The 25,860-nt window shown below is 42.5% G+C and overlaps 1 long non-coding RNA gene across 2 annotated transcripts in view; it reads left to right on the top strand.

Moving 5' to 3' along the window:
• The window catches only part of LOC128086017 (uncharacterized), a 382,551-nt gene that overhangs the window by 199,729 nt on the left and 156,962 nt on the right, over positions 1-25,860 (top strand). Inside the window, exon 1 of one of the 2 annotated variants that reach the window (XR_008209208.1) lies at positions 13,859-14,187. The exons of the other annotated variant lie outside the window; for it this stretch is intronic. This is a non-coding gene — a long non-coding RNA (uncharacterized LOC128086017). Of the gene's footprint in view, positions 1-13,858; positions 14,188-25,860 lie in introns of those variants that run through there. 2 annotated transcript variants of the gene reach the window in all.

Below are 25,860 nucleotides of genomic sequence, written 5' to 3'. Positions count from 1 at the left end.
CAAGTTGCTATCACACTTTTCTCTAAGAGAATTGGCATAAGTTTGCTTGGCCACTGCATTAGAGGCCAGTTCAAGCTACACAGAAAGCAGGCAGAGAGGGGGATTTTCTCAGCACCTGGTGATGCTTATGTGACAGCTAACACATTGGCAGACACCCAGGAACAAACCAGGACACTTCAGATGCCAAAACAGTGCAGCTGTGATGTGTTCCTTTTCCCTACAGACTAAACAAGATAATTAATGAATTATTATATATAATATACATATATTCATATATAGTGAATTCTGTATATTGTTCTGCTGAAGTCAAAGAAAGCTTGACTCCTTGGTAATGGGGAGAAGTTATTATTCTCTTTTGTTAACGCTGGGGCCCTCTAATGGAGTCCTTCAAGAGACTTTTATCAGTCTTAAATTCATTTTTTAAAAATCTATTCACTGAAATCCAAAGATTTCCATGGGAAAGGCCAATTTCACTGCATTTCTCGAAGAAGAAACTTTGAGGCATTCATGCTCTAAGTGGCCTCTTTCAGCATTCTCTTAAAGAAGCAACATAGAGCTTTTGTTAAAAAGCACCTTTTCTTTCCAAATTTTGACTAGTTAAAGTGAAGGAAAAAATACCACTGCTGTAACTTGGGGAAATGAACTTCTTTTTCAGAACAAAGTGGTTCAATACACACAGATGCAATGAAATTTGGATCTGGATATTTTTGTCACTTTTCAAGATTAAATTTAAAAAGCTCAAAATATGAATATATCCACAGTGGATAAAAATACGTTCCTCTTTAGCTTATTTCATCTGAGAGGGAATTGGTTGAGAGTACAGTCTAGATCATGAAGGACCTTTTCTGCTACACATTTGCTGCAGAAGCTGTATTTATCCTTAGTTTAAATTTGGTCCTGGAACACACATTTAAAAAAATAGTAGGTATGTTATAGAACACATTCTGTGTGAATGAGACCGGAGGGGCAATTCCTGATTCCTTCATTTGCACAAGTTGGGTTCAAATTGTCTTTTCAGTAGCGTTCATCAGTGGTTTGGTCTGCAGACCAAATGTGCATCTATTTCTAGTGTGCTACTTCATGCATGAATGCACTGACATCTGACAATGAAAGGGCAGCTTCATGGAAGAGAGGCAGCAGCCCAACTCCACAGTCAGTGAGAGCTGACTGCAGACCTTAAAAAATAGATATGTGAATGCAAAGAAGAGGGGAAAAAAAACTTATAGAGAAAGGTATCACTTCTGCATGTTCAAAAAATAAAAATAAAAATCACAGAATCACAGAATCACGAATCTCCAACCCCCCTGTGCCATGCAGGGCCACCAACCTCCCCATTTCACAGCAGCCCAGGCTGCCCAGGGCCCCATCCAACCTGGCCTTGAACACCTCCAGGGATGGACGGGGCATCACAGCCTCTCTGGGCAGCTGTTCCAGCACCTCACCACTCTCACAGCACAGAAATTCCCCCTGAAATGATAAGTAATGACTGTTTGGAAAATGCACTGGGACAAGAAAGGACAAATATCCCCTACAGGGGAAAAAAAAACGTCAATGTTAGCAACACCTCTATCAACACCACCTTCTTTGTACCAGTTCCTGTCTAGCCGGGAACTAATTTCTTTACAGTTACTGAAGCAGAGTAACCACAAATCAAACAGTAGGAAAATGATAACCTGCTGAACTCCACAGGGGCCTCTCGAGTGGGTTTGGTGACATCTGAGCTTTGCTTAGACAGTTGTGAAATGTCTAATGTGGGCCAGTCGATCAAGCTTTGCCCCTGAGCTTGTCATTTTCAGAGATGAAGTGGGAATAAAAAAAAAAAACAAACACAAATATCCAAAAAATCGAAACTGTTTTAAGATTATTTATGAGTAAAAGTTGGATATTTCTTGGAAGGAGACATTAGAAACTCGTAATATATTATGAGAATATAAAGCATAAGGTGGAGTATGAAGTGCACAGAGAAACACCATTTGTGGGAGTTTTTCAGTTATGTTCCATTGGCTCAGGCATCACCTTACCAAAATGAAAGTTAACAGGCCAATAAATATAGCAGCACTGGGCAAAAATGAAGAAGAAATCATACTAAACTCTGACTATGCTGACATCAGCTGACCTATAAACTGTCGCCCAACAAAAACTATCAAGATGTGAAAAAAACATCCCAGATCCCCATTCTGGGATGAAAAAATGGCTTGAAGATATTCCAGCATAATAACTCTTAACGCGTATGCGTATATATATGCATATATGCTTATATATTTATTGTGATCATTTACAGGTCTATCCACTTGGCTGGCTTCTTCTCTGGACTTTCTTTGCTCTCACTGGTCTCTGGAATAATATTCAATTTTTAAGAAGTTGTTTCCTGAGCATCTTTAACTGTCTGAAGTCATAGTAAATCCTTTGGTCCATGTCCTCGGTAAGCACAAAGCATTGTTTGTTTGCACCAAAGTCAAGGTGTCCAGACTAATTAAGTGTATTGCCCAGGCTGTCTTTGACTAGTTTACTCTTTGCTGCAGCCAGCCATGGTGCAGACTGCCATGGCTGCCCTGATTTCGAGGAAGTTCTGAAAATCTGTGCTGACTGAAGGACTGTCACTACAACAGAGGTAATGATCTGGGAGGTTTCTGGTAGTTCCTGGAAATCCCAGGGGATTCCCCCTTATGATGCTTCTTTCTGCAGTTGCATTGCAACTTGCTGCAGAGAACTTCCTGTAATAGTGGGTTGGACTGGCTGATCTCCAGAGGTCCTTTCCCACCTCTATGATTCTCTGATCTGTGATTCTGTGGGGATCTGTGATTCTTTATGGGGAGATTTCAGAACAGATAGCAGCAAACAGTGCAGACCATGCGAATCAAATGGGAAGAAGAAATATACATTTCAATACAATCTGCTCTGTGTAAGCATACGAACTGGAGGAGGAATGGCGTTTTACAAGGGTGGGTGGTGATGGGACAAGGGGAATGGTTTTAAAGTGAGACGGGGGAGGTTTGGGTTGGATATGAGGAGGAAGTTTTTCATGCAGAGGGTGGTGAGGCACTGGCACAGGTTGCCCAACGAGGCTGTGGATGCCCCATCCCTGCAGGCATTCAAGGCCAGGCTGGATGTGGCTCTGGGCAGCCTGGGCTGCTGGTTGGCGACCTGCACACAGCAGGGGGTTGGAACTGGATGAGCATCGTGCTCCTTTGCAACCCAGGCCATGCTGGGATTCTGTGATTCTATGATTCAAAGGGTACATTTTCCATCGTGTTCTGTTTATAACACTCCTCTGCACCTAACAAGTGTAAATATATTTCTGAGTGCAGAACAGCTCTATTGTAGGCCTATTAGTACTCCTGATAAATCCTACAGTTTCCAATGGAAACTCAGAGCACTCTCCTCACCTATCCTCTCTACTGCCTGTGGCCAACGCAGCCTGGGAGGCAGGGTGTGGGAGAGGCAGGAGTCTGATTTAGGTAAGAATAGATGCTTGGTAGAGCCTGGGTTCTGCGTGCGGGGTGACTTGGAGCAAACCACTTTGCCTCACTTTACAAAGCAGCTGCAACAGCAGCGCTGCCCGGGAGCCTGATCTTATTATTGTAACTTGGGAGCGTGGCACCATGTTGGTAGATGTCCTTAGAGGGCACAGTTACGAGTGGAGGATCCTCACAGCATGCGGTGGTTGGCTTTTGGTCTGCACAGCAGGTTAGTGAATAAAGTGCTTTCCTGGAAGAAAACCCGAGCTCCCATCCCTGCTCGGTATGAGAGATCCTATTTCCCACGACCTCCAAATGGCTTCAGAGTGTTGGTGCAAAGCACACCCTGTTCAACCTCATGAAGAGAAAAAGGGAAAGGCTTTCAGACTTTTGTTTCACACAGAAGACATGACATTCATATGAGAAAGAAACTGCGGCGTTCCCACTCTTTTTTACTGGGCTTTCTTTAAAAATTCTGTTTGTTTTTGGTTTAGTTTTGTTTTTTAATTGCTTTTTAGTTCATTTCTTGGACTTTTCTTCTCCTGCTTGATCCTGTTGCTGTACGTGATGTTTGCCTTCTTCAACAGGATCATGAGTGGTACTCATTGATTTGGAAGCTGTCCCACGTTTGATGAGTATAAAAGATGAAAGGCAAGGAAGGGAGGCAATCTTGTATCATGGGCACAGAGATGTGCCTCTGATAAATAGGTAGCCATGAGAGAGAATAGAGACCGCTCATACGGCAAGGGTTTTAGCATAGCCTATAAGGCTTCTGTAGTTAACCTCACAGGGGTTTGTTAGTGGATTGTACTTCTAGGAACATGTCATTTGCAGACTTGATAGTCAAAAAGAAGCATCTGGAAGTCAGGAGGGATGAGTTCACTGTGGGGCCGTTTAGGGGGTATCAATACAGTGCATGTCACACCAAATGCGATGGTTGAGTAGTTCTTCATTGAGGTTCTGAACCTTTCTGAAAATTCATAACTGGAGGAAGAAAGACCATGAGAAATCAGCTTATTGTGTGTTCCCTTTGTCTGAAAGATGTTATCACTGTACCAAGAATACCCTCCTACCATCGCTTTGGGTGACGCTTGAGAGTAGCAGTAGCTCAGACTGAGAGTATGCCACCCACTGAGTCATTGGTACTGCTTCCTGTTGGCACGGCTCTCCTCTGGTCACAGTACTCTTCTGCTGAGCCTCCCTCACTTCTTATGAGCAGAAAGCAGAAGTGATGTGAGTCACCTCACACCTGCAAAATTCTTCTCCTGTGGTCTTGACCCAGATGCCTCCTGTTCATGGTAAGTGTAAACATACGTATCTTCAGGATCTTGTTCAAAGGGAGTGATTCTTTCTTCAAGACTACTTTCCTATGGAGAATCGATGAACACCACAAGTATAAGGGCCCATGTCCCAGATGCCCCCAAATTCTAAAATTTATCATCTTTACAGAATCCTTGCCAGTGCTGTTATTAATCCACAGTGAAATAAAATCAATTTCAAGGAATTTGACGACATACTAAACATTTTTGTGTTTGACTACAATTCAAATAACTTTCACATTTCCCTTCAGTAATGTATATTCTAAATGATTTTCCATCTTCTGCTCCATGTCCCCAATCTTAGAAGACTAAGGTGTCTTGCATTCTAGCTTCAATTTTCAGTGTCTTTCTAAACCCTTCCTTTGTATCATCAGTTATTTGCTGAAGCTACACGGAGGTGAATGCCTTTGCAATTGGAAGGAGAACCAGTCTTGGAAGTTGGTAGCATATAGTTCTCCACCATCTCCAAATTTGTAACCTCAAATATTCAGAAAGAAAATATTCACCTCCTCCACACTGCCAGAACCTGTGCAACACAGGTCTGCCAACATCATTGCACACCCAGAGCTCTGGGACTTATGAATGAACCTGGAACATTTGTACAAGTCGTAATGTGAGAGGAAACAGAACAAAAATTGCCTTTCATCTTTTATACTCATCAAACGTGGGACAGCTTCCAAATCAATGAGTACGTGTTATTCCCTGCCCTCTGTTTTGTCTTGCTTTATGAGTTACTACCATGAAATAACCAACTGAGACCCATAGATTTTAACAAACCAGTGCAAAAAACCAATATGGTCTTTGAAATTGCTTCCAAATTTATCTACGTGTTAAATGCTAGGACTTTCTTGCCTTTGAAAATCCTCAAGCAGTGAAGCCTTCACCTCTAAGAGATGACATTTTATTAATGTGAATGCTTATGTGTGTGCATGAATATATGAATAAATGTGTAGGCAACTATTATACAAATACTTCTTATAAAGGCATAAGTTTATGGAATTTAAAACAGTAGCCCCAGTGTTATATCACAGAACACATAATGTATGTCAGAATCTAGTTAATGTGCACCATTCAAGAGCATGTTTATCACCCAACAGCATTCCTTATTTTACACTCTTACTTCCTTTACATTGCTTCAGTCAATCAGAACCGTTTTTTTTTACTTTTGTTTAAATGGTAGAAGAATGAACAGAAAGAATATATTGGCTGGCCAAAATCCCATGTCTTTACTTAGACTGAATTTATTTAAAACTGCACAGGATTTCTATCTCCAGAACAACAACACGAATCAGCCGCACAAATACTTTCCTCACTTCCAAGAAGTCAATAGATGCCTTTGTTCTTTTTTCTATTTGTTTCCAGGGTGACAGGCTTATAAAATTTGAAAGTACAGCAGTAGGGCCTTAGGGTGTCACTTTAAGATAACCACACACTCAGTTTTGTGTTTCGCTTCATTATTTTATTTTTAGTTTATTCATAACAATGTGCTACTGAAAAATGCCTATTGTCAGCTCCAGGTGTGTTTGCCAACATTAAAGAGTATAATCGCAATAAAAGAGAAGCCAGGAGCAATTCCACCTCCCACATGCCAAAATTAACAAACCATAGTAAAAATTAAAATCAACAATACTTTATTTCCCTTCCTCCCTTCTCTCCATCCTTTGCTCTCTCCCTCCCACCCACAGACTCTCAGGCTCTCTTTCCACAAGCGTGGATAAATGGATAACCTGCATGGAGGTTCAGTCAGTGCTACAAGAGCATAACTCTGGCTCTGTTGCCAAACTGTTGGCTTTCCATTGACACTGTGCCCTGTGTGGAGCCCCTTTATGATATTTTCACTGCATGAATTTTGTATGGCTACTTGAAAGAGGAAAAATGCAAACCTTCAATGCTTCAGGGTTTTTGGAGATTCTGTAGTTACCTCTAGTGCCTACAGGACTTCTTGGATATTTACACCCATTTCTAATCCAGACCTCTATTTGAGTCATTCAAAAAAAGAAAGAAAGAAAGAAAATAGTATTAATAATAAATCACCAATTGTTCTGATTTTCCAGTGAAGATATTCCACCACTGGTCTTAAAGACCAATCATATGTCATACTACACTTTCATGCTCTATTTTATTTGGCCTCTAGAGCTACCACTCCCAGTCTTTGTTTGTTTTAATACTTTGCTGGTTACACTGATGATTTCTCTGCTCTCACATTTCCCTCTCCACGTAGGCACCATTTGACTGTTGTCAAATGACCCATAATATTGTCCTCCTCGCACAGCACTGCGAGAGGTCCTGCTGTTCAAATTATTCTCCTGGCCATGTATTTAAGCTGTTCTCATTGTTATTTGAATCTTTTGCATCTCTTTCTGCTGCACTGTGGAAAGCTGGGGAACAGACCCAGACAAATAAGCCCAAGAGAACCTGCCAGATTGCTACTGAGGCACAAACCAGTACAGGTCTATTTTCTACTGTAACCCATAATTTTCTTCTCTACATCCAGGATCTGCATTTATTTTATGTTGTATCATGGTTAGCTCATGATCAGATGATTCTCTCTGATTTCCAGATGTTCTCTGGAGGCGCAGCCTTCTATGCCATATCAATCCATGATGTACAGTGTTTGTGTTCTTTGGATATGTTTTGGGCAGCCTAAATCCCACTACTCTGATGATATAGGTAACTATAATCTTCTTTCAGACCAATCCAGTAATCAGCTTGCTTGTTATTCATATCTGCTTTGTGCTGCCTCACTTAAATTCATTGAAAAACACCCTTTTTAACCTGAACTTTCCCTAGATTCTTAACAACAACTTCTCAGATATGTATGCCCCAAGAGCTGTCCTGCTGCTGTGAAGATTCAGTTGTGCAGAAAGGCCACTGATCTCTGTCTAAATTCATGAAGGAAATGGGGAAAAAATGAATTCGTTTAAATAATGAGGTAATATTTCGCTTTTTCCTTGTGCATGAAATAATGGTCTAGCCTTCATTCCTAGCTCCACTGATGGTGTGTATAGGCAAGCAGTGTGAGCTAGGTTGGGACAGTGGGTTGAACTGTCAGAAGCGAATCTGGGGTAGCTCCATAATTACTGCAGTTGCTCTGACATCTTAAAACAAGACTATAGATTCATCAGATGCCTAAAGGTTTCAATTTGGCTTCCTCTTTTTTGCACAGAGCTGCTGTAAGCCTGTTGGATGTGGGCAGGAAAATGTTCAAAAGCCACTGAAACAAGCATCAGAGTCCTGTGGCTAGATATAAATGGCAGAGGAAAGAGAAGAAGTACGAATTTTAACCTATGCTGGCCTGTACACATTTCTCGTTCTATGGAAAACGTGCCAGCCCTGCCTTGCTGGGCTAACTCACAGCAGGAGCCCAACATGAAGAGAAACAACCAGAGTTGCAATATCAGCAAAGGTGGTTTAGCAACGTCCACAGCTTTCTCCATTCAGCTGAGTGGATCCTTACAGTGTAGCGAAGTATGGCCCCACACGTTAAAAGGCAGTTTGGCCCCAGCAGCATTTAGACATACCAGCTCAGTGCATTTTTCAGTAGCCTATTATCATTGGACTGCCCAGAGGGCTCTGATGCTAACCCCAGCTGCTGTAGGCCCAAATGCAAAGCAGTCCAATCGTTGCTTGGACTCTCTGCAAACCATCAAGCTGGAGCACGAAGCTATGAACAAAATTCAGCAAAGCTAGACAAATCCTGCGAGGCCCTAAAAATGTCTTTATCTGAGTAAGTCGAAAGCAATGGCATCTTCCATTGGCATTCAGCCACATGTGGTGAGCCAAGACAGGTGGTCTCCTGGGTTGGAAGACATACTAAGACAGTCTGGTCTGCTGGACGCGTTGGCATGAGCGGTTCACTGAATGCTACTCTTCTCCTTGCACATGAATGAGTCCAGTGCGATACAATGGGGTACTGTGCTGCTGAAGAAGTTGTTCTTTGGGTGAGACATTACACTCATAAAACTCAGTGGAGGTCCTGACCACTTTGTGGGCATTAAAGATCCCATGACTTCTAGCAATGACTTTGCTGTCCTGGCCATGCTCCAAGTTGGAACGCTTTGTTTCGCTGAACTCACTATACAGTGTCTATTCAGAAATGCTGTCTTCATGAAGCCTACATTTTGATGAGCTCGTGTTAAGCTTTCAAATTAGATGCCAGAATGGGGGAGGGGGAGGAAATTGCAAAAAAATTAGGGATCATTACTGATAATTATGTACGTATGGTTGGTCTATTCTCAGAACACCTTGAAATGAAAAACGTCATGTAAATATCTTTACCAGTGCAAGTCTGGCCAGCATTTTAAAATACTTAGAAGTGCGTGTATGGAGTCACACATAGTAGATATCAGAATAAGAAGTGTTGCTGCAGTTGCTTAAAATCTTAAATTCAGATCATGCATTGGAGAAGTTACTGATAATGCCTGGATATGGGAACCCTATGAAAGAGTGCCCAACAGATTTGAATGTGGTACATGAAGGAGTTTCCTTTGACAAATGGAGCTTTGAATCACATTGCTCAGTGTGGAAGGAGATGCCTACCACACTTTTTTTCTTCATGAAAGGTCAGACACTGGCAGAACCAGGCCACTAGGACTGCTAGAGGCAATTTAAATACAACCCATCAAGATAGCATTTGCTTTGAGCTTTTTGTATTCACAGCCTTATGCAGTGAGACTGCTTCATGAAGTCTCCCATTTAAAGCCTGATTTCTGATTTATAGTGATTTGTAACAACATTAAAATCTCCCACAAAAGACAAATTAATACTCAGATGCTTTTTCAGCACCTCCTTTGAGAAAAAGTTTTGAGCCAGTGCCAAAGAGTGGGAGGCAAGTATTTCTACTGAAACACAAATGGATGGCAAACTCTGGAATAACATTTTGGCGTGACATATGCATTGCATTTTTGGAATCTTCTTTGTAAGGAATCTGAACATTTCAATTTAACAAATCAAGCATTTCCTAATAAAATGAGTTGGTGAAAAGAAATAAACAAATACATAAAATAAAATTTAAGGATAAATGTTTTTTGCACGTTTGTGTTTAAAGCCTGTTCCCTGATCTGCCTCCCAGTTCATGGTAGTTCCAAAATGCAGAGTACTTTATTTTGGCTCTAGGCTTAATATTATATTACCATTAAAATTCCAACGAAATCCTCCAGGTTTGTAATTAGAACTAAGGAGAGACCCAGGAGTCAAACGTGAAGGATGCTGAACTTCAGCAGAGGAAATTATGGCACAACTCAGTGTGAGAAGTGTTGGATGAAATGGAATGGAACAAATCAGTGAAGCAGATGGGGAGGGAGACTATATTCAAAGATCAATTAATGCACGCCTGAGCATTCTGAGTGCTGCCATGCAGCAGTGCGTTAAGATCACATTGGTGTTCTAACAGATGCAAATGGAAGTGCAAAAACCATATGGAAGACTGATGGATTCAGACCATAGAAGACCAGTGAGTCAAATACTTTGGCTGGAGTTAAATGAAACAGAACTGTTTGATAACCAGTTAGGAGAGAAAGGTAATCAAATTTCATGTTTCAGTGTGTAAGCTCGTAACCACAGGGGTCAGCAAGTATTTTTTTTCCATCTCTGGAACCTTGCAAAATTCGATGACAGGGTCTTTGCAGGGGCTGTTCTTGCTCTTCCTCTCCCTGAGTCCTCTGGCTTTGATTGAAGCATTGGGTATGAGCCAACAGACACAAGTTGATGGTCAAATGGTCAACTAACTAGAACAAATTTTATTTCCTGTCAAAAGAGATGAAAACCAATAGATGAGAAGTGATGAATCTCAGCAAAATAAGAGTCTTACTTTACCTTCCTTATTTTGGAGGGATCCTTACATTATATGGCAGGAATAGTGCCCCAGTGCTGTCTGCAGGACTGAGCTTTTACTGATGACAAATGTGATTTTCTGCATACGTGACCGGGCTGCCAGGCAGCAGTGAAAACCAGATTATCTAATTATTTTTTCCTTAAAATTACAAGATAATAATGTTACAACTAAACAGCCTAGAAACCTTAAAAAACCAAATACTTCCTATAGCTATCCCAGTTAGTATTTCCGATTCATAAACAGTGAATCTCTTAATTAAATGGCATTCATTCAAGAATATAAGGTCCCATGAGTTAGCAGCAGATTTATACTAATGGAAACAGTGAATGCCCTCAAAATGCTCCCTAGTTATCTGCAGTGGACAAAAGATTCTATAAGGTGCCACTTTCCCCATTTCTTCATTCTGCCTTACAGATGGAATTACACATTTTTCTGCTTCCAGTCAATGTCTGAGCCAGGCAAAAGAGTAGGAGTTCACATGGCCACGTGCATGCAGCTCCACCTATGAGTTAGTTATCTAGACTATCTCTCAGTGGAGGATAAATCTCAGCATTTTAGAGCACAGTTCACTTCATCTTAAAGGCAATGTTTAAGGCTGTTCAGATGAACTGCACTGTAGAAAATATCTACTTTCCTCTTCTGACTGTATGAAGCACTCAGACAGAAATGTCTACATTGTAGGTACTAAAAGTTTGACAGGACAAATCCCATTCTTAGCGTTTCCACTATTCACGTTTCATCATTAATGACTGCAGCACTGAGGATATCTTGCTGTTGATATAACTGTTATGCCATGACACCCTGAGTACTTACTTTTGATGTAAAATAACATCTTGTTTCCAAAGCACCTGAGATCAAGTTACAAGAATTCATATGAGCACACAGAACGTTACACATTGGAACAAAACTTACTCATTTTATCCCTCAGTTTCCCCAAGAGATGCTAAAGGCACATGTTCTTCACAGCCCTCCATAAGGTAGCTGTATCCAGAAAAGGGACAATAAAACAGGCTGAATAATGAAGCAAAGAGCCTTATCATGAATTCACCTCGGTTAGTCTATGCAACCCAAACAGTTTTACCATTAACATGCATATTCAACAGCATAAAATAAGCGTGCATCAAAAGCAGAGTCTGGCCTCGCTTTTAAGAAAGGACTTGGTAAGATCAGTAGATTCTACCCTTGAGAACGTGATTTCAGGAGCTGGTAGTATAACTGGAAGGAAGCCACACACATAGCAGGGGAACAACCACAGTATTGTCATTGATGAAAGGATGGCTTGATAAGAGGAAGCTGCAGACATCATCATCATTAATTAAACACTGAAACTGGAGAGAAGAGGGTTTTGTGGTTAAAGCACTGGAGTCAAACTCAAGAGATCTGGGCTCCATCACTGGCAGCCTGAATGTGGACAAGTACCTTAACATCTCTCTTTTCCAGATCTCTATCTGTAGAATGGGAGCAAATCAATCTCCTTTCCTTTGGCAGTGCAGCGTGTAATTCCTGGTGGGGGGGACTTTTCCCTTTGCTAGCATACAGCAAGCAGCAACGAGAAAGCCTCCTTTTGGCTGGAGGTTCCAGGTGCTAAAGCCATACAAACCAATAATAAGAAATAATGGCACTGCTGATTGAAAGCTTCTCTTCCCTGAAAATTAGTTTTCAATTCATTTCTCCTCAGGATGAAATTCTATATTCTAACAGGCCAAAGACTTTTTTTTTCTTTTTCCTATTCCAGTGCTCACAATGTGGGAGGTGAAAATAGAGTTCATAATGAGAACTTGATTCTGTGGGCTCCCTAAGGAAGCATGCATGTTGCAGGGTAAGTGTCCTGCCTTAAAACAACTTTTCCTGCTACTACAGCAATGCATGAACTGGTAGAGCAAAAATAAGAGCAGGTACAATAGGTAAAAAGAGCTGTGTTTCACCTTTTTTTTTTTTAAGGCCTCTAAGTAGATGAGAAATTTTGATGTTAAGCGACATGAGTTACATCTGCTAAATCAACAAGCAACATAATGCATTTCAAGCATGAATTTTCTAGAAAATCTTTGTTCCACATATTTTCTGGTATGTCTAAATCAAACATCACCTTCCCCCCACTGCCTTCCCCTACCAAAATATCATCCCTGCCTTAAACACCTCAGATGGTGGGAGATTAATTTTTGCCACCCAGAAAATACGTTTCCCTTTCCTTTAAGAACCTTTCTCTTATCCCCACTGATGTGGCCACAGCTTTGGTTGGTTGTGACCTCGCTTCTTTTTATTGACCCTCAATATCTGAAGATAGATCCTCAGCTGAAGAACCACATCTGTGTAATGCCTCCCTCTACTGGATTTATGTGGGTGACTGAGACAGCTGGTAATGGCTGTGGGTCGCCGATAGCAATGGGGAAAAGAGGCTTTTCCACGCACATCCAAAAAATGATAGCTGGTTTCCATTGATTTTACAAGGATCAAAAGAATGTTGTGCATGCAGCTTGGCTAAACAATGGCCAAAGGGGATGCGATAACCATCTACAGAAAGCTGTGAACATGCTGGAGTTTGCAGTTAAGCAGAGTTTGAGTGATTAAATTAGGAAGGGCTGAACTTTGCGGAGTCTGGGGCAGGCGAAACTCTTGAACTTATTTTGGAGGGAGTGAGGGATTTGGGAGAGCGGGATGTCGGAGTCACAGAACTGGCCTCACTTTGCAAGCTCCTTCTTTTTTTTCCGCTTGTAATTCAAACCCTTGCTGGTTCCTTCTCCACTTTGAATTCAATTAAAAGAACATGTGTTTTTGGCTGCAGACATATCCGTGATGTGCAGTGAGGAGGAAAGAAAGAACTGTTTAAAACTAAGTAGTCACTTCACTGTGGTATCAACTGCTTTCTTCACAGAAAGTGGTAAAAATTCTGATAAAAGACTCAGATCACTGCAGATGTGAGTGCAGCCCTGCCAGCATGGCTGTGGTCCATCTGTATGTGATAGCGTGTCTCTCTGATTCCTACTGAAGCCCTGTTCCGTACCACGATATTAGCACTTCCTAAATTTGGCAAGGATTTTTTCACTTCCTCTCCCCACACCCTTTATTTTTCGGTTCACTACTATGACAACTCCATTTCACTTTTTTTCAAAATTCATCTTTATTTGGAGCATCTGTAGCCCAAAGTCAATGTGTGTGTAAAGCTCTGGACACAGCTCTCAAAGCAGCAGGACAGAGTTCATAGAATCATAGAATGGTACAATCATAGAATCATACAGTCATACAATCCTAGAATGGCCTGTGTTGCAAAGGCCCACAGCTCTCCTCCAGCTCCAACCCCTGCTGTGTGCAGGTCACCAACCAGCAGCCCAGGCTGCCCAGAGCCACATCCAGCCTGGCCTTGAATGCCTGCAGGGATGGGGCATCCACAGCCTCCTTGGGCAACCTGTGCCAGTGCCTCACCACCCTCTGCATGAAAAACTTCCTCCTCACATCCAACCCAAACCTCCCCTGTCTCACTTTAAAGCCATTCCCCTTGTCCCATCACCACCCACCCTCACACACAGCCGTTCCCCTCCTGTTTATCCGCTCCCTTCAAGCACTGGAAGGCCACCATGAGGTCACCCCACAGCCTTCTCTTCTCCAGGCTAAACGAGCCTAGTTCCCTCAACCTTTCCTCATAAGAGAGCTGCTTCAGCCCTCTGATCATCTTAGTGCCCTCCTCTGGACTATTTCCAAAAGCTCTGCATCTTTCTTGTACCGTGAGCCCCACGCCTGGACAGGGTACTCCCTCACACCAGGTTGGCACTGGGAAGACATTCACAGCCAGGTCTCATCACCACCACCTGAGCAAGCTTAATGGGAACTGAGAATATCACCAGGGCAGGGTTTCCATTGTGTGAAATGGACTGTTTTGTACACAATGACCTTTCAGAGCAGAATGGGTCTCCACAAAGGCAGAGATGTGGTTTGCTCCTGCTTGAAGTGATGGGTAATGTTGCACTGGATCAAAAGCTTGGGTGCAGAGAGAGAATGTGGGGAAATAACACTCTGCATGAAGCCAAATTATGCACAGTTCATCTGGCTTCATTAGTAATCCAAAGTGAAGTCATACTGCAAAAGAAATGTGAGAAGGAAAATCCTTTTGTGAGAGAATTTAATAAAGATTAATGACCAAGAAAGTACTTGTCTTCGTATGTGGTGGTGCCCACAAAATGTGAAATGACCCCCACGCAAAAGGCATTTGTCAAAGTCCTTTCAGAAGAGCTTTCAGGAATCCAGGTGGTTGGGGTTTCGACAAACAGGAAAACAAACCATGAGGACTGCTGCTTGCTGTACCGGATGGCTAAAACAGAGCATCAGCCACAAATCCCCATGTCCCATGGCTTGCAGAGAGCAAAGAGCTGCAAGAAGCCAAAGCTGAGGCAGGTCTGGGAACCTGTTCTTGGTTTTCTCACTTCTGGGGCCGAACCATATGCCCAAATGGAACAGAGCTGGAATTCAGAGCCTGCCTGCAGCCTGGGCAGCCTCAGCCTCGCTCCCTCACTCGTGTAAGTTCACAGGTCCCTTTGAAATGCTGGTGGAGCAGTATATTGGAACACGGAAATAGATTGAGCTACGGGTGGGATAAAAAAAACATCGGATAAGAAAAAAATAAGGCTAAGTCAGATCTTATGAGTGTTTCTCAGATCATTTGCAGAGATGTCCTCCTTTGGTTGCAGTGATTTCAGAGAACAGCCAGGGATCCTGTGGGGGTATCCGCTTCCCTACGAATGTAATGTCCTTGCTGCAGTGCCTTCAAAACACGTTCACACCCTCCCTGGATCCATCCTTCAAACTGAGTAAGGAAACATCTCTGAGGGACTGATGTCTTCCACATTATCCAGGGCCCCTTTTCCTTTTCCTAACCCAGGAGGATCTAGGAAATGAAAATGACCTAAACACAAGTGCTGTTTGCAGGTGGTGGTTTTGCTGGAAGAAGGCCCCTGTGTCTGTGTCTCACCATCAGAAAGATGCTGCCAGGGAGGTGAGCATCATCCAGACCTGCCAGGGTGGAGCTGAGGCAGGGAGTGAGCAACAGGGATGGAGAAGGGATAAAAAATAGTTGAGGAGCAGCACAGTGTTTGTTTCAGTGTGAGAGGTGGCTTTGCTAGTTCAGTGCTGTAAAAGCTTACTTTGTCTAGATTTATGGGGGAATGGTATCTTAATAAAAGTTGCAGCTGAAGAAATCATCTCTGAGCTTCCAAAAGCAGCTCCAAATTTCTCCTGGAAGTAACCTCCCCCTCATCTCACCAAAGCAGCTGCAGATGACAGCAATGTCCTGGCTCTCTTTGATGCCATTTCCCTGGCTGTTCCTCCCAGCTCTGCTGTGCTAAACCACCCCCTCTGCACAGTTGGAGTTCTCCTACAGTATCAGAGAAAGCAGCCTTCCCTTACCCAAGCCATACAAACCATCTCCATCTCCAGCCTTTTGTTAAATTGTGGTTAAAATATACTGTCAGGGCCTTGGAAGGCAACTCCTTGTTCCCTCTTTCCTGTACACTGTCCGTAATGCACATGTGTACACCATCTTGGGGACATCCCTTTGGACCATCACTTTTTGAGGGAAAGGATCGTATTGTTAGCTGTTTCTATGATATACTTGCCAAATGGTAGCAACAGATATCTCTTAGTGCATCACTGGCTCCCAGTGACAAACATCTTCACCGACATCCAAAACCACAAGTGCTCTACGGATCACAGCTATTCTCATCTCTACATTAGCTGCCTTTTACCCCCAATGGAATGTGAATAGATTTAAAATGCAGGAAGTCACGATGAACTGAAATATTAATATAATTTCAGGAAGCCTGGGTACAAACATAGGCATGGACTTCCATGGGTATGCCATGTTGATTGATTCTACAACATGATTCTAGGTAGAGAAATCTGGAACAAAATGTCTGGGCGCAGTGGCAAGGCTGCATTTAGCTCTGAGGATTAACTTACAGTGATCTCAGATATTGTTTACATCATTGTACGCTCATAGGTAACCCACTGTTTACTACAGTTAAAAACATTTTAGTCTGAAAAGAAAGTTGGATTGGAAAATGTTCTTTTGCATTGCAAGCTTTCTTTAAAAGGATTGTTGATTGCCCCAGTGCCTGACGTGCAAGTGAGTTAATAATGAGGAAGACTGGTAGATTCTGATGTGCCTTGAGGTGATGTCTTTGTTTTTAACTCTCTGGTGTCTCAAGCTGAGCAAATAGCTGAGCTGGTTCAGTTCATGGTAGGGTTTGCCCCTGTGCAAATAGCATTCAGCCACTGCCCATATCTGGTGCTTTATCTCATGTTTGTAGAAGCGAGCAAAGCCAAGAAGAAAACTGATGCAGTGTCTTTGCTGATGTTACTCTTGACTCCAGGTACAAACATCCTGGCCATTCCCAACTAACATTTCAGCTTTGTCCTACACAGGGCAGTATTTATCCTCCCTCATAGGGTTTGTGTGTCAAGTATGCTCTGGCTGATGGTGTAAGTAATGAATTCTCACTTTTTCAGAATCTCACGCTTTGCATATCAACCTAATTCCATTTGAAGTTGTGCCAAACCTCTCCATTAGGAGAAAAATTTCATCCTTTGGTAGTGTATATGGCAAGAGATGTCTCTTAGTCCATCCAGCAAAATTTCCTCTGAGTGGCCTTCCTGCTATGGCTCAAGCTGCTTCATTACCCAACTCATCGAGCTACAGTGCAAGTTGCAATCCTATGCCATCTCTTCTCTGCACGGTGCTCCTGCCTGCTGATATGAGCAGGTAAATTTGAACTATCAATTATGGAAGATCTCTGAATTCTGATCCTCCAGAGGACACCACATTATTTGTCAGAAATGCTCTTCAACAACCTGTGGCAGGTTTGTGAAAGGCTCTGAGCTCGGGGACATTGTGACTCAAGTTTAGGAACTTAACATATATTCTAATCAGTAATTCACAAAGGTACAAAGTGTTCTGGTTTACTCTCCCAAGGCTGATTCTGTAAATGATTCTACTGTGCACCAATAAATCTTGTTTCATCAGTACAGCTCCAATATATATAGTTGAATGAATGGGAAGGGCTAGCAAGCATGGTGGCAGAGATGCATGTTGGCCACGAAGGTGCCCCATTTCCATAGAGGTTCTACAAACAGAAGATGGGAAGCACCTTCCCATCGACTCCAGCACTGCAGGATCTGGATCTACAATCACTTTTCTGATTGCAGACATACTTTGGTCTGCGTTTGCTCTCCTTGGCAGTGATTTGTAATGTGATTATAATGTATATTTACACACACACCCTCTTAGCACTGGCTGCCGAGCCAAACTAGGAAACGCTGCTGAAATAATAAAAGCAGCTGATCCCCTTCCTGCTTGAAGGTTAATGCTGCACGGTGAGTGAAAGACTTTTAAGAGTTGTTTTATTAAGGGAATAAATGGAAACCAGGAGGTGTTTTAATGTCAGTGATTTCACAAAAAACTTGGTGTGGGGATTTTTCTTTTTCTTTTTTCTTTTTTTTAATTCCTTCTTTTCTCTTTAGAACAAATCCCTGTTAAGAACAATAAGATTTTGTGACATCTCCTCATGGGAAAATGGAGAAATAAATCTTTCACTGTCAGTACTCAGATTGGAGGGAATGGGACTTGAGAACCCAGGATTCCTGGTGGAGGTCAATCGGGGGAGATGAAGAGCAAGAGAAAAAGGTTAAGTAGATCAGCCTGGTGCTGTATCTGAGACATTTACACTACACGGGTGTGCAGATGCAAGCAGGAAGAACTTGGATCTCTCCATCACTCCACCTTCCAAAGTCACTGAATCTATCTATAGGTGGAAGTGCAGAGCCCTGAGTTGGTGGAGGCTGTGAGAGCACACAGGAACGGGAAGGGGAAATTACTGTGTAGGACCAAGCTGGCTGAACTCTGTGCTGCCTGGTACTGCTGTGTCAGCATCCTTGGAGCTTTTGGACATGGACGGGGCCAGCAGAGCTGTTTGACACTGGCAGGGTTTTGTGGCACTGGGCAGGATCCAGCTGCTGAGTTCCTGGCTGCCGTGGGGACAAGGATTATGGATTTAATGCACCCTCATGCTTACCCCAGTGTAAATCAGAAGCCACTCCACTGATTTCTTTGGCATGGAGCCAGCCCAGCTCCTAATGGGGCCATTCATAAGAATCCCATTACCCTTCCAGGGGGGAGTGTGGACGCAGCCCTTGCCTTGGGAGGTTGCAGTCAGCCCGGTGGGGTTATCCTGTGAACAGGAGGGAAGAACCAGCCCTCGGGCCTTTCCTTTCTAATTCTGAGCATGCTGCCAGCACTTAACCATGGCAATAATTATCCCGCAAGCCTGGAATTCCCTTCTCAGGCTGCATGGAGTGACCCCTGAGAGAAACGGCTGCAAGAGTACAGGAGACCCAAGCGGGCTGCCCACCGGTTTGTCTGAGCACGCATAGACAGCCTGTGGGATGCAAACAAAGGGGTGGCTAATTTCCTGGAGAAAGCTGCAGGAAATCATCTCCTCAGCACAAATCTGCCACGTCAGGTGAGAAAAAAGGGGAAGCTTCCAAAACAACTGCCTATTTGGATTGTATACTCCGCACGCAAATTAACCTCTTTGAATAGGGTCGCTCCGTTGTTATTATTTTTAGATACACAGTTAAAGTTACGGTTAGCTTTATCCCCTCCTGTGTTATTGTTGTTACACCACATATTAATGCAGTGCTTCTGTAGCTGGGAGAAGGATGGCTGAATTGCAGTAACAGGCTACAAGCAGGAGGAAAGCGCTGCGGTTTGGCTGGTCCACTCCTAGATATACACCAGCACATCTGGACAGGAGATCATGTGACAAGTAGGAAAGCCAGAAACATATCCTGGATACTATAAAAAATGGGTCCTGTTAAATTAAAAAGGCTTTAAATATTGGCTCAGCTGGTTTCTGTATAGCATTTTTAGTAGTTTTGGAATGTGTTGCAAGATTTGTGATCACCAAGAACTTGATTAAATATTGCAAATCCATTGTGTTGTTAGTTTGTTCTCATGGGCTCTGTGTGTCTTGCCAGTTCTCCCATACTCTTGTAACACAAGACATGACTTCTAATTCTGGATGAGAACTTTGTGTCCTCAGAATAACTTCTGAGCAGAAAAAAAGAAAAAAGAAAAAAAAAAAGAAAAGAAAAAAGAAAAAAAAAGATTAAAAAAGAAGAAAAGAAAGAAAAGAAACCAAACACAACAGCAAAAAGTCTCTGCTTTTGCATAACATTTTGGACACTTCCAATGCTATAGCAAATTTTCAGCTGCTGTAAGATGCTAGACATGACTCTCTCTGGTTAAAAGCCAATGTGTTGACTCACAGAAATTTTAGTCCTCAGCCAGACCAGTTGCTAAACTTCACTCATGTCTATTCACGACCTGCTATGGAGCACTGTGGCTATACTCGCACTCTTACTTTATTCCTGATTGACCCAAACATTCTGGATAACCTTTGGTTCAGATTTGGACATTGTTCACGATCTGCTTCCATTCTTGCACACGTAAGCAACAGTCTTACTGGAAGAGATTACGATTCTCCAAGGAGCAATGTGCCAGCAATATTAATGAATTGCTGCTGTGGCATCACATAGAAAGCTATTGAAATATCATGTAAATAATGGCCTGACAGGTTTCCTAAGGGATTCTTGTGTCCAGTTTCATACTCTGGTTCTAGTTCTCAGCCTACGCAGAGGAACAATAGGAAATACAGGAGCAGATGGATTGGCAAAAACACTTGGTAGACTTCAAGCTGCAGATGGGAAGAGAGCATGAGGATATACTACTAGCATGAGTATATGACAAAAGCTGAAACGTGTTAGGAACAAAATCAGAGAGGATAAAATATAAAATGAATTTAAGGTAGCAGGAAAAGTCGAGTGAATCGAGTAATCATTCTGTAAATATGAGAGTTGGAAGAGGACAACCAAGGAAAGCTGGTGTATTACCCAGAAGAGGAAATAGCTATTGTCAGATGATGTTAACAACATGGATGTGCTTGATGTCTTTTCAATCAATAAAGTTTTTTTTAAAGGTTTAGACCTCATCTTAGGATGATCAACATCAGGAATAATGTGTACCCCTGTGATTTGCATATTTGCATATTGGTTAAGCCTTATGAATCAGTCTAGGGTGCTGAGGGTGCAGCCCCACATTCCATGACTTTAGACAGAGAATACACTTTTAGAGAAGATCTCCTAATCAGTTCCACTTATAATGATCTGGTTGGATTTCCAGCTTATGATTAACCTCAACAAGAATAAATGTTTTCAGAGTGTTAATTAGTAATTGTTAATAAGCATAAACCTTGGCACCAAACTAAGGCTAGCCTGAGGATAAATCCCAACAAGAAGAATTTGGTCGTTGGAACTAACTGTTTCGTACAACTAATCCACTCCTATTGCACCACAGTGCTTGCACAAGCAGACAGAGCCTGAAAGAGCAGGGTAAAGAAATCACAAATGTTTGCAATTATCTTTGACAAGTTTCTGGCAGAACAGTGAAACTGATATTGGAAATAGTGCCCATTTCAGAAAGATGAGAAATGAGAAGCCAGGGAAACACAGGTCGGTCAGCTTACATTTTCTTCTCAGAAAAGTTCTGGAATGAGCAAGTGAACAAATTATTATACATGGAAAATACTAAGGGGATGAGCAGCAGCCAGTAAGGATTTGCCAAAAATAAGCCAACCTAGTATACTTTCAAAATATGAAAACAAGTCTTCTTGATTGGAGAAAAATGAAGAAGTGTTTCATAAGCAATTCTGTTTCACTTGTTATTCTCATTAACAAACTAAAGATACTTGGAAGTTGGATTAGATGGCCCTCAGTGGTCCCTTCCATCTCAAAGGATTCTGTGATTCTGTGATACAGTCCAGGTGGAATTATGCTAGGTGTAACAGTGTCAGCATTATTACATCTGTGGAGTAAGCCAGAACCTGCCAAAATTAGAAAATATCCCTCGACAAGAGATTTCCACAGATGTCAGCCCAGGAAGTTAGGTACATTAAATTTGCAATGAACAAGGCTGGAAGACATTGCAAAAGTCATCTTAAAAGATGTTTCAGCACTATCGTGAACACTGCCATTTCCATCCTGGTCTCTTCTGACAATAACCACTATAGAAAACACCCAGGGAGCACTTATTTATCTGCTACCTCCACCCTTATTAAATACAAATCACTGCTTCAGGGAAACTTATTTTACTCCAGCTTCAGGACAGTGCCCAGTGGGGACCTCACAACCCCCCGATCATTGCCTAAAAAGCCATGACTTAATCTTAGGAACATAGAATCACCAAGGTTGGATAAGACCTCCAAGGTCTTCCAGTCCTACCGTCCACCTACTGCCAATATTTCCCCACTAAATCATGTCCCTTAGTACAACGTCCTGATTCTCCTTATCCATCTCCATGGAAAGTGACTCCACCACCTTCCTGCACAGCCTGTTCCAGCACCCAACCATTCTTTCAGAGAGGAAATTTTTCCCAATATCCAACCTGAATCTCCCTGGCACAACTTGAGACCATTCCCTCTTGTCCTATCCCTGTTATGCAGGAGAAGAGGCCAATCCCCACCTTGACACAACCTACTTTCTGGTAGTTATAGAGAGCAATAACGTCTCCCCTGAGCCTCCTCTTATCCAGACTGAACAACCCCAGATCCCTCAGCCGCTCCCCATGACTTGTGCTCCAGACCCCTCACAGCTTCCCAAGCTGGGAAGAAGTGTCAGTCTGCCTGGGGGTACATAGGTCCTAACAGAGGGATCTGGATAGGCTGGATTGCTAGGCTGAGGCCAATGGGATGAAGTTTCAACAAGACCAAGTTGGGACCTGTGCTTTGGCCATAACTATTCCAAGCAGTGCTACAAGCTTGGGGCAGAAAGGATAGAAAACTGGAAGAAATGGACCTGGAGGTATTGATTGACATCCAGCTAAATATGAGCCAGCAGTGTGCCCATTTGGCCAAGAAGGCCAGTTTCATCCTGGCTTGTACCAGAAATAGCGTTACCAGCAGGAGCAAAGAAGCGATCATCCCCTGTATGCACCTCTGTGAGGGCACACAAGTACAGCCCCTCCTATTGCTCATGCTGTGCACTGGTGTAGATGACTTCAGCTGAGCCTTTTGCCTCACCCTCAATCATTTCCCCAGGCTCAAATTTAGCAAGCCTCATTTTATCTCAATCCCCCTTCATTCCTACTTTAAAACCCTCTCAACGAGCCTTCCAGCTCCTGGGCTAGGCTTCCCCTCTTTGAGACAGGTGAGACCCATCTGCAGTCATCAGGCCAGGTATCAAATAAACCACTCCGTGGTGGTGGTTTACTCAGTAGTTTACTGGGATTGCTCCAGCCTCTTAGTCATTATTTATTTATTCATTATTTATGAGATAGGTTTTCCTGCTTCTCTCAGTGTCCCTTTCTGCCACTGAGGGGATGGAGAAAAACAGCACCTGTACTCCTGCTCCATCAGCTAACTGCCCCAAGGTCCCTTTTGCTAGCCCTTAGGCTTCTCTTCATTGCTGCTCGCCTGAACCCTTAGTAAAGAACAACAGAGGGGCATCTTGTTGAAACCTTAACTCTGCCTACAGGTGTTCTTGCACACTGCACTTCACACTCGCATAACGTGAAGTTCTGGATCAACAGACTTATATCATTTTTTTCCTAATTCACAGAGAATTCAGCCCTGTTCTTCCTAAATCAACAGTAGAAGGATGTGAACCACAGAATGGTGATGAATGACCAAGGTACCAGCTGAGAAAGATGAGGATTGGGAATACTCTGCCCTGTTCTACAGTTGGCCTGTTTGAAATGCAGTGAGTGGAACAAAGAAGCATGTGCTGCACAACTATCTGTCAAGAGATTCTTACACTTAGGGTATCTGAGACATTAATTTTACACATTCTTTTGGGGAGCCATCTCACACAGTGTGTATATTATGGTTCCTCTTAGAGAAGCTTATGGGAATCATTGAGCTCTGAGTATTAGTCACCAAAATGATTAATAGAGACCTAAAGGTTCGCATGCACATACTTCCATGTTAATGAAGCCCTCATGCTTTATTCATGAAGCAGAATACAAAGCTCCAGGAATAGTTCTCCCCAGTGTTCTTTCCAATGCTCCCATTTTTAATGCTGTAATAGACACTGATTTATTTGAAATCAGCATAAAATATGTACCAGCTCAATAAACCCCAAAGAGATTCTCAGACTTTCTTGAGTGTTCTCATCAGACAATAAATCACAGAAGCAATAAAGTATGTTAAATAGCTTAACCAATCATGAAAAGCAGAGCCATCAAATGACTTACTTAAATGGTAGTAGGACATTAACTGAATAGGAGATATTAGAGTCTTTAAACATATATTTCTTTCTCACAGTTACACAATAAGTATGATGATGGGGCAGTGGGATTCTGAGATATGCATAAAAATAATAACAGAAATACATATTTCTTTTCTTTTTCAGTTAAAACTGCAGTTTGTTTCTACATTGTTCTCATTGGGAACAAGAGAGCTTTGAGAGGAAGCTTGGTAATAAAAATGGAAGAATAATTCCTTTCCTCCAGGTGAGAATAATCACTTTGCAGCATGTGGGTGTGCCTTGCCATGTGCAATGGGAAACTGAGCACCGTTCTGTTTTGTATCTTTGGATGTATGTCATCCACTGCCAATGTCTACTTCATAGCCCAGTCAAGCTAGCTTCTCTTTCAGGGCTGGATTTCTCCATTACTTTCTTTTCCAAGCATCTCTATTCCTAAGTAAGACAAATCCTCTAAACTACAGTGTTAGAAAGCTTTTTAAAAAAAGTTTCTGTATTTATTTATCTTTGCTACATCCCATAGAGAAAAGGAAGTAACATTGTCACCTTGTTAAAATGAGGAAAGGCTGAGGGTTATATTGAGGAGCCTCCGTAGGAAATTTTCAATGTCTGTTGCCAAAATTTGGATCTCAAGATCCTTAGTGTTTTGAGGTAATGTAAAAAAGCTTATATTTGCTTCAGAAATGTAAGAACCAGGATGAGAGTCAGTTAACAGGTCAAGACCTGTGTATTTGAAGTTGAATTGCTCTTTAGCCTTCACTGACTATGCCAGCTAGATCTCCAACAGTTATAACTGGAATGTAGAGGTCAGCTTGCCAATTCTCATCTGACTGATATCTCTTCATCTTAACCTCAATCCCATCCTAACAGATGCAATAATTCCAAGGTCTTTGGGATCTGTACTGGGTTCACAGGGCAGGCGAAGAACTGCATCTCAACAGTGGATGATTTCCTCTGATTTACAGATTTCTCAGGAGCCAACACCAACCCCACATCCCATCTGTGGGAGAAAGGATTGTCCTCAGAGTTGTGGCTTTCTTGGAGCTTTATGGGGCCATTAAGTGCATGACTCAGGTCAGCATAGCAGAAAGGTAAGGCTGGGCATAAGGCCCCTCAGTGTGGCTGTAGGGTGTAGTGCCATTTTCCACTGTGTGCAAATCCAGAGCTGAAACCTGGCCCTCCACTGTGGAAAAGTTCTACACAATTGTTGGATATAGGATTTGTCATTCTTTATCTGCCAAATTTCTCTCCCTCCTTTTTAGATCTCTACTATAATTAATAAATAATATATAACACAAAGGTTTACTATCTGTATTTTATATGCCACTGTTTTACAGTCAAAAAGCCCTGTATATATGTGGGGCTATAACTAGTAAGTAAGTGTTCTAAGTGTAACTGCTACTTAGTAGACAAGATCATCTCCTTCCTAGCTTCCTTTCAGTACCCCAAAGGGGCTTACAGGAAAGCTGGGGACGGACCGTTTATATGGTCATATAGCAAAAGGACAAGGGGAAGTGGTGCTAAACTGGAAAAGGGTAGATTTAGACTAGATATCAGGAAGAAATTCTTCACTGTGAGGGTGGTGATGCACTGGCACAGGTTGCCCAGTGAGGCTTTGGATGTCCCTAACCTAGAAGCACTCAAGGCCAGGCTGAATGGGGCTGTGAGCAGCCTGGACTAGAGGGAGGTGTCCCTGCCTACAGCAGGGGGTTGGAACTGGGTGATCTTAAAGATCCCTTCCAACCAAAACCATTCCATGATTCTATGATTCTATGATTCCTGCTCCTGAACTCCTGACTCACTGCAGCCATAAGTCAGTGCATGAGCCTGACCCTGGCGCACATGATCAGGGAGTTCAAGTTTGATTGCAAGTTCGAGGCATGAGCTAACGTGGTGCTGCAGATGTAATCAGGGAACAGTATGGCTCAACAGGTACACAGCACTCTTA

Source organism: Tympanuchus pallidicinctus, unplaced genomic scaffold, assembly GCF_026119805.1.
Source record: "Tympanuchus pallidicinctus isolate F22 unplaced genomic scaffold, pur_lepc_1.0 scaffold1, whole genome shotgun sequence".
NCBI classification, from domain to species: Eukaryota; Metazoa; Chordata; class Aves; order Galliformes; family Phasianidae; genus Tympanuchus; species Tympanuchus pallidicinctus.
Note: the sequence above shows the minus strand (reverse complement) of the source record. Positions and strands in the feature narration are given on the sequence as shown.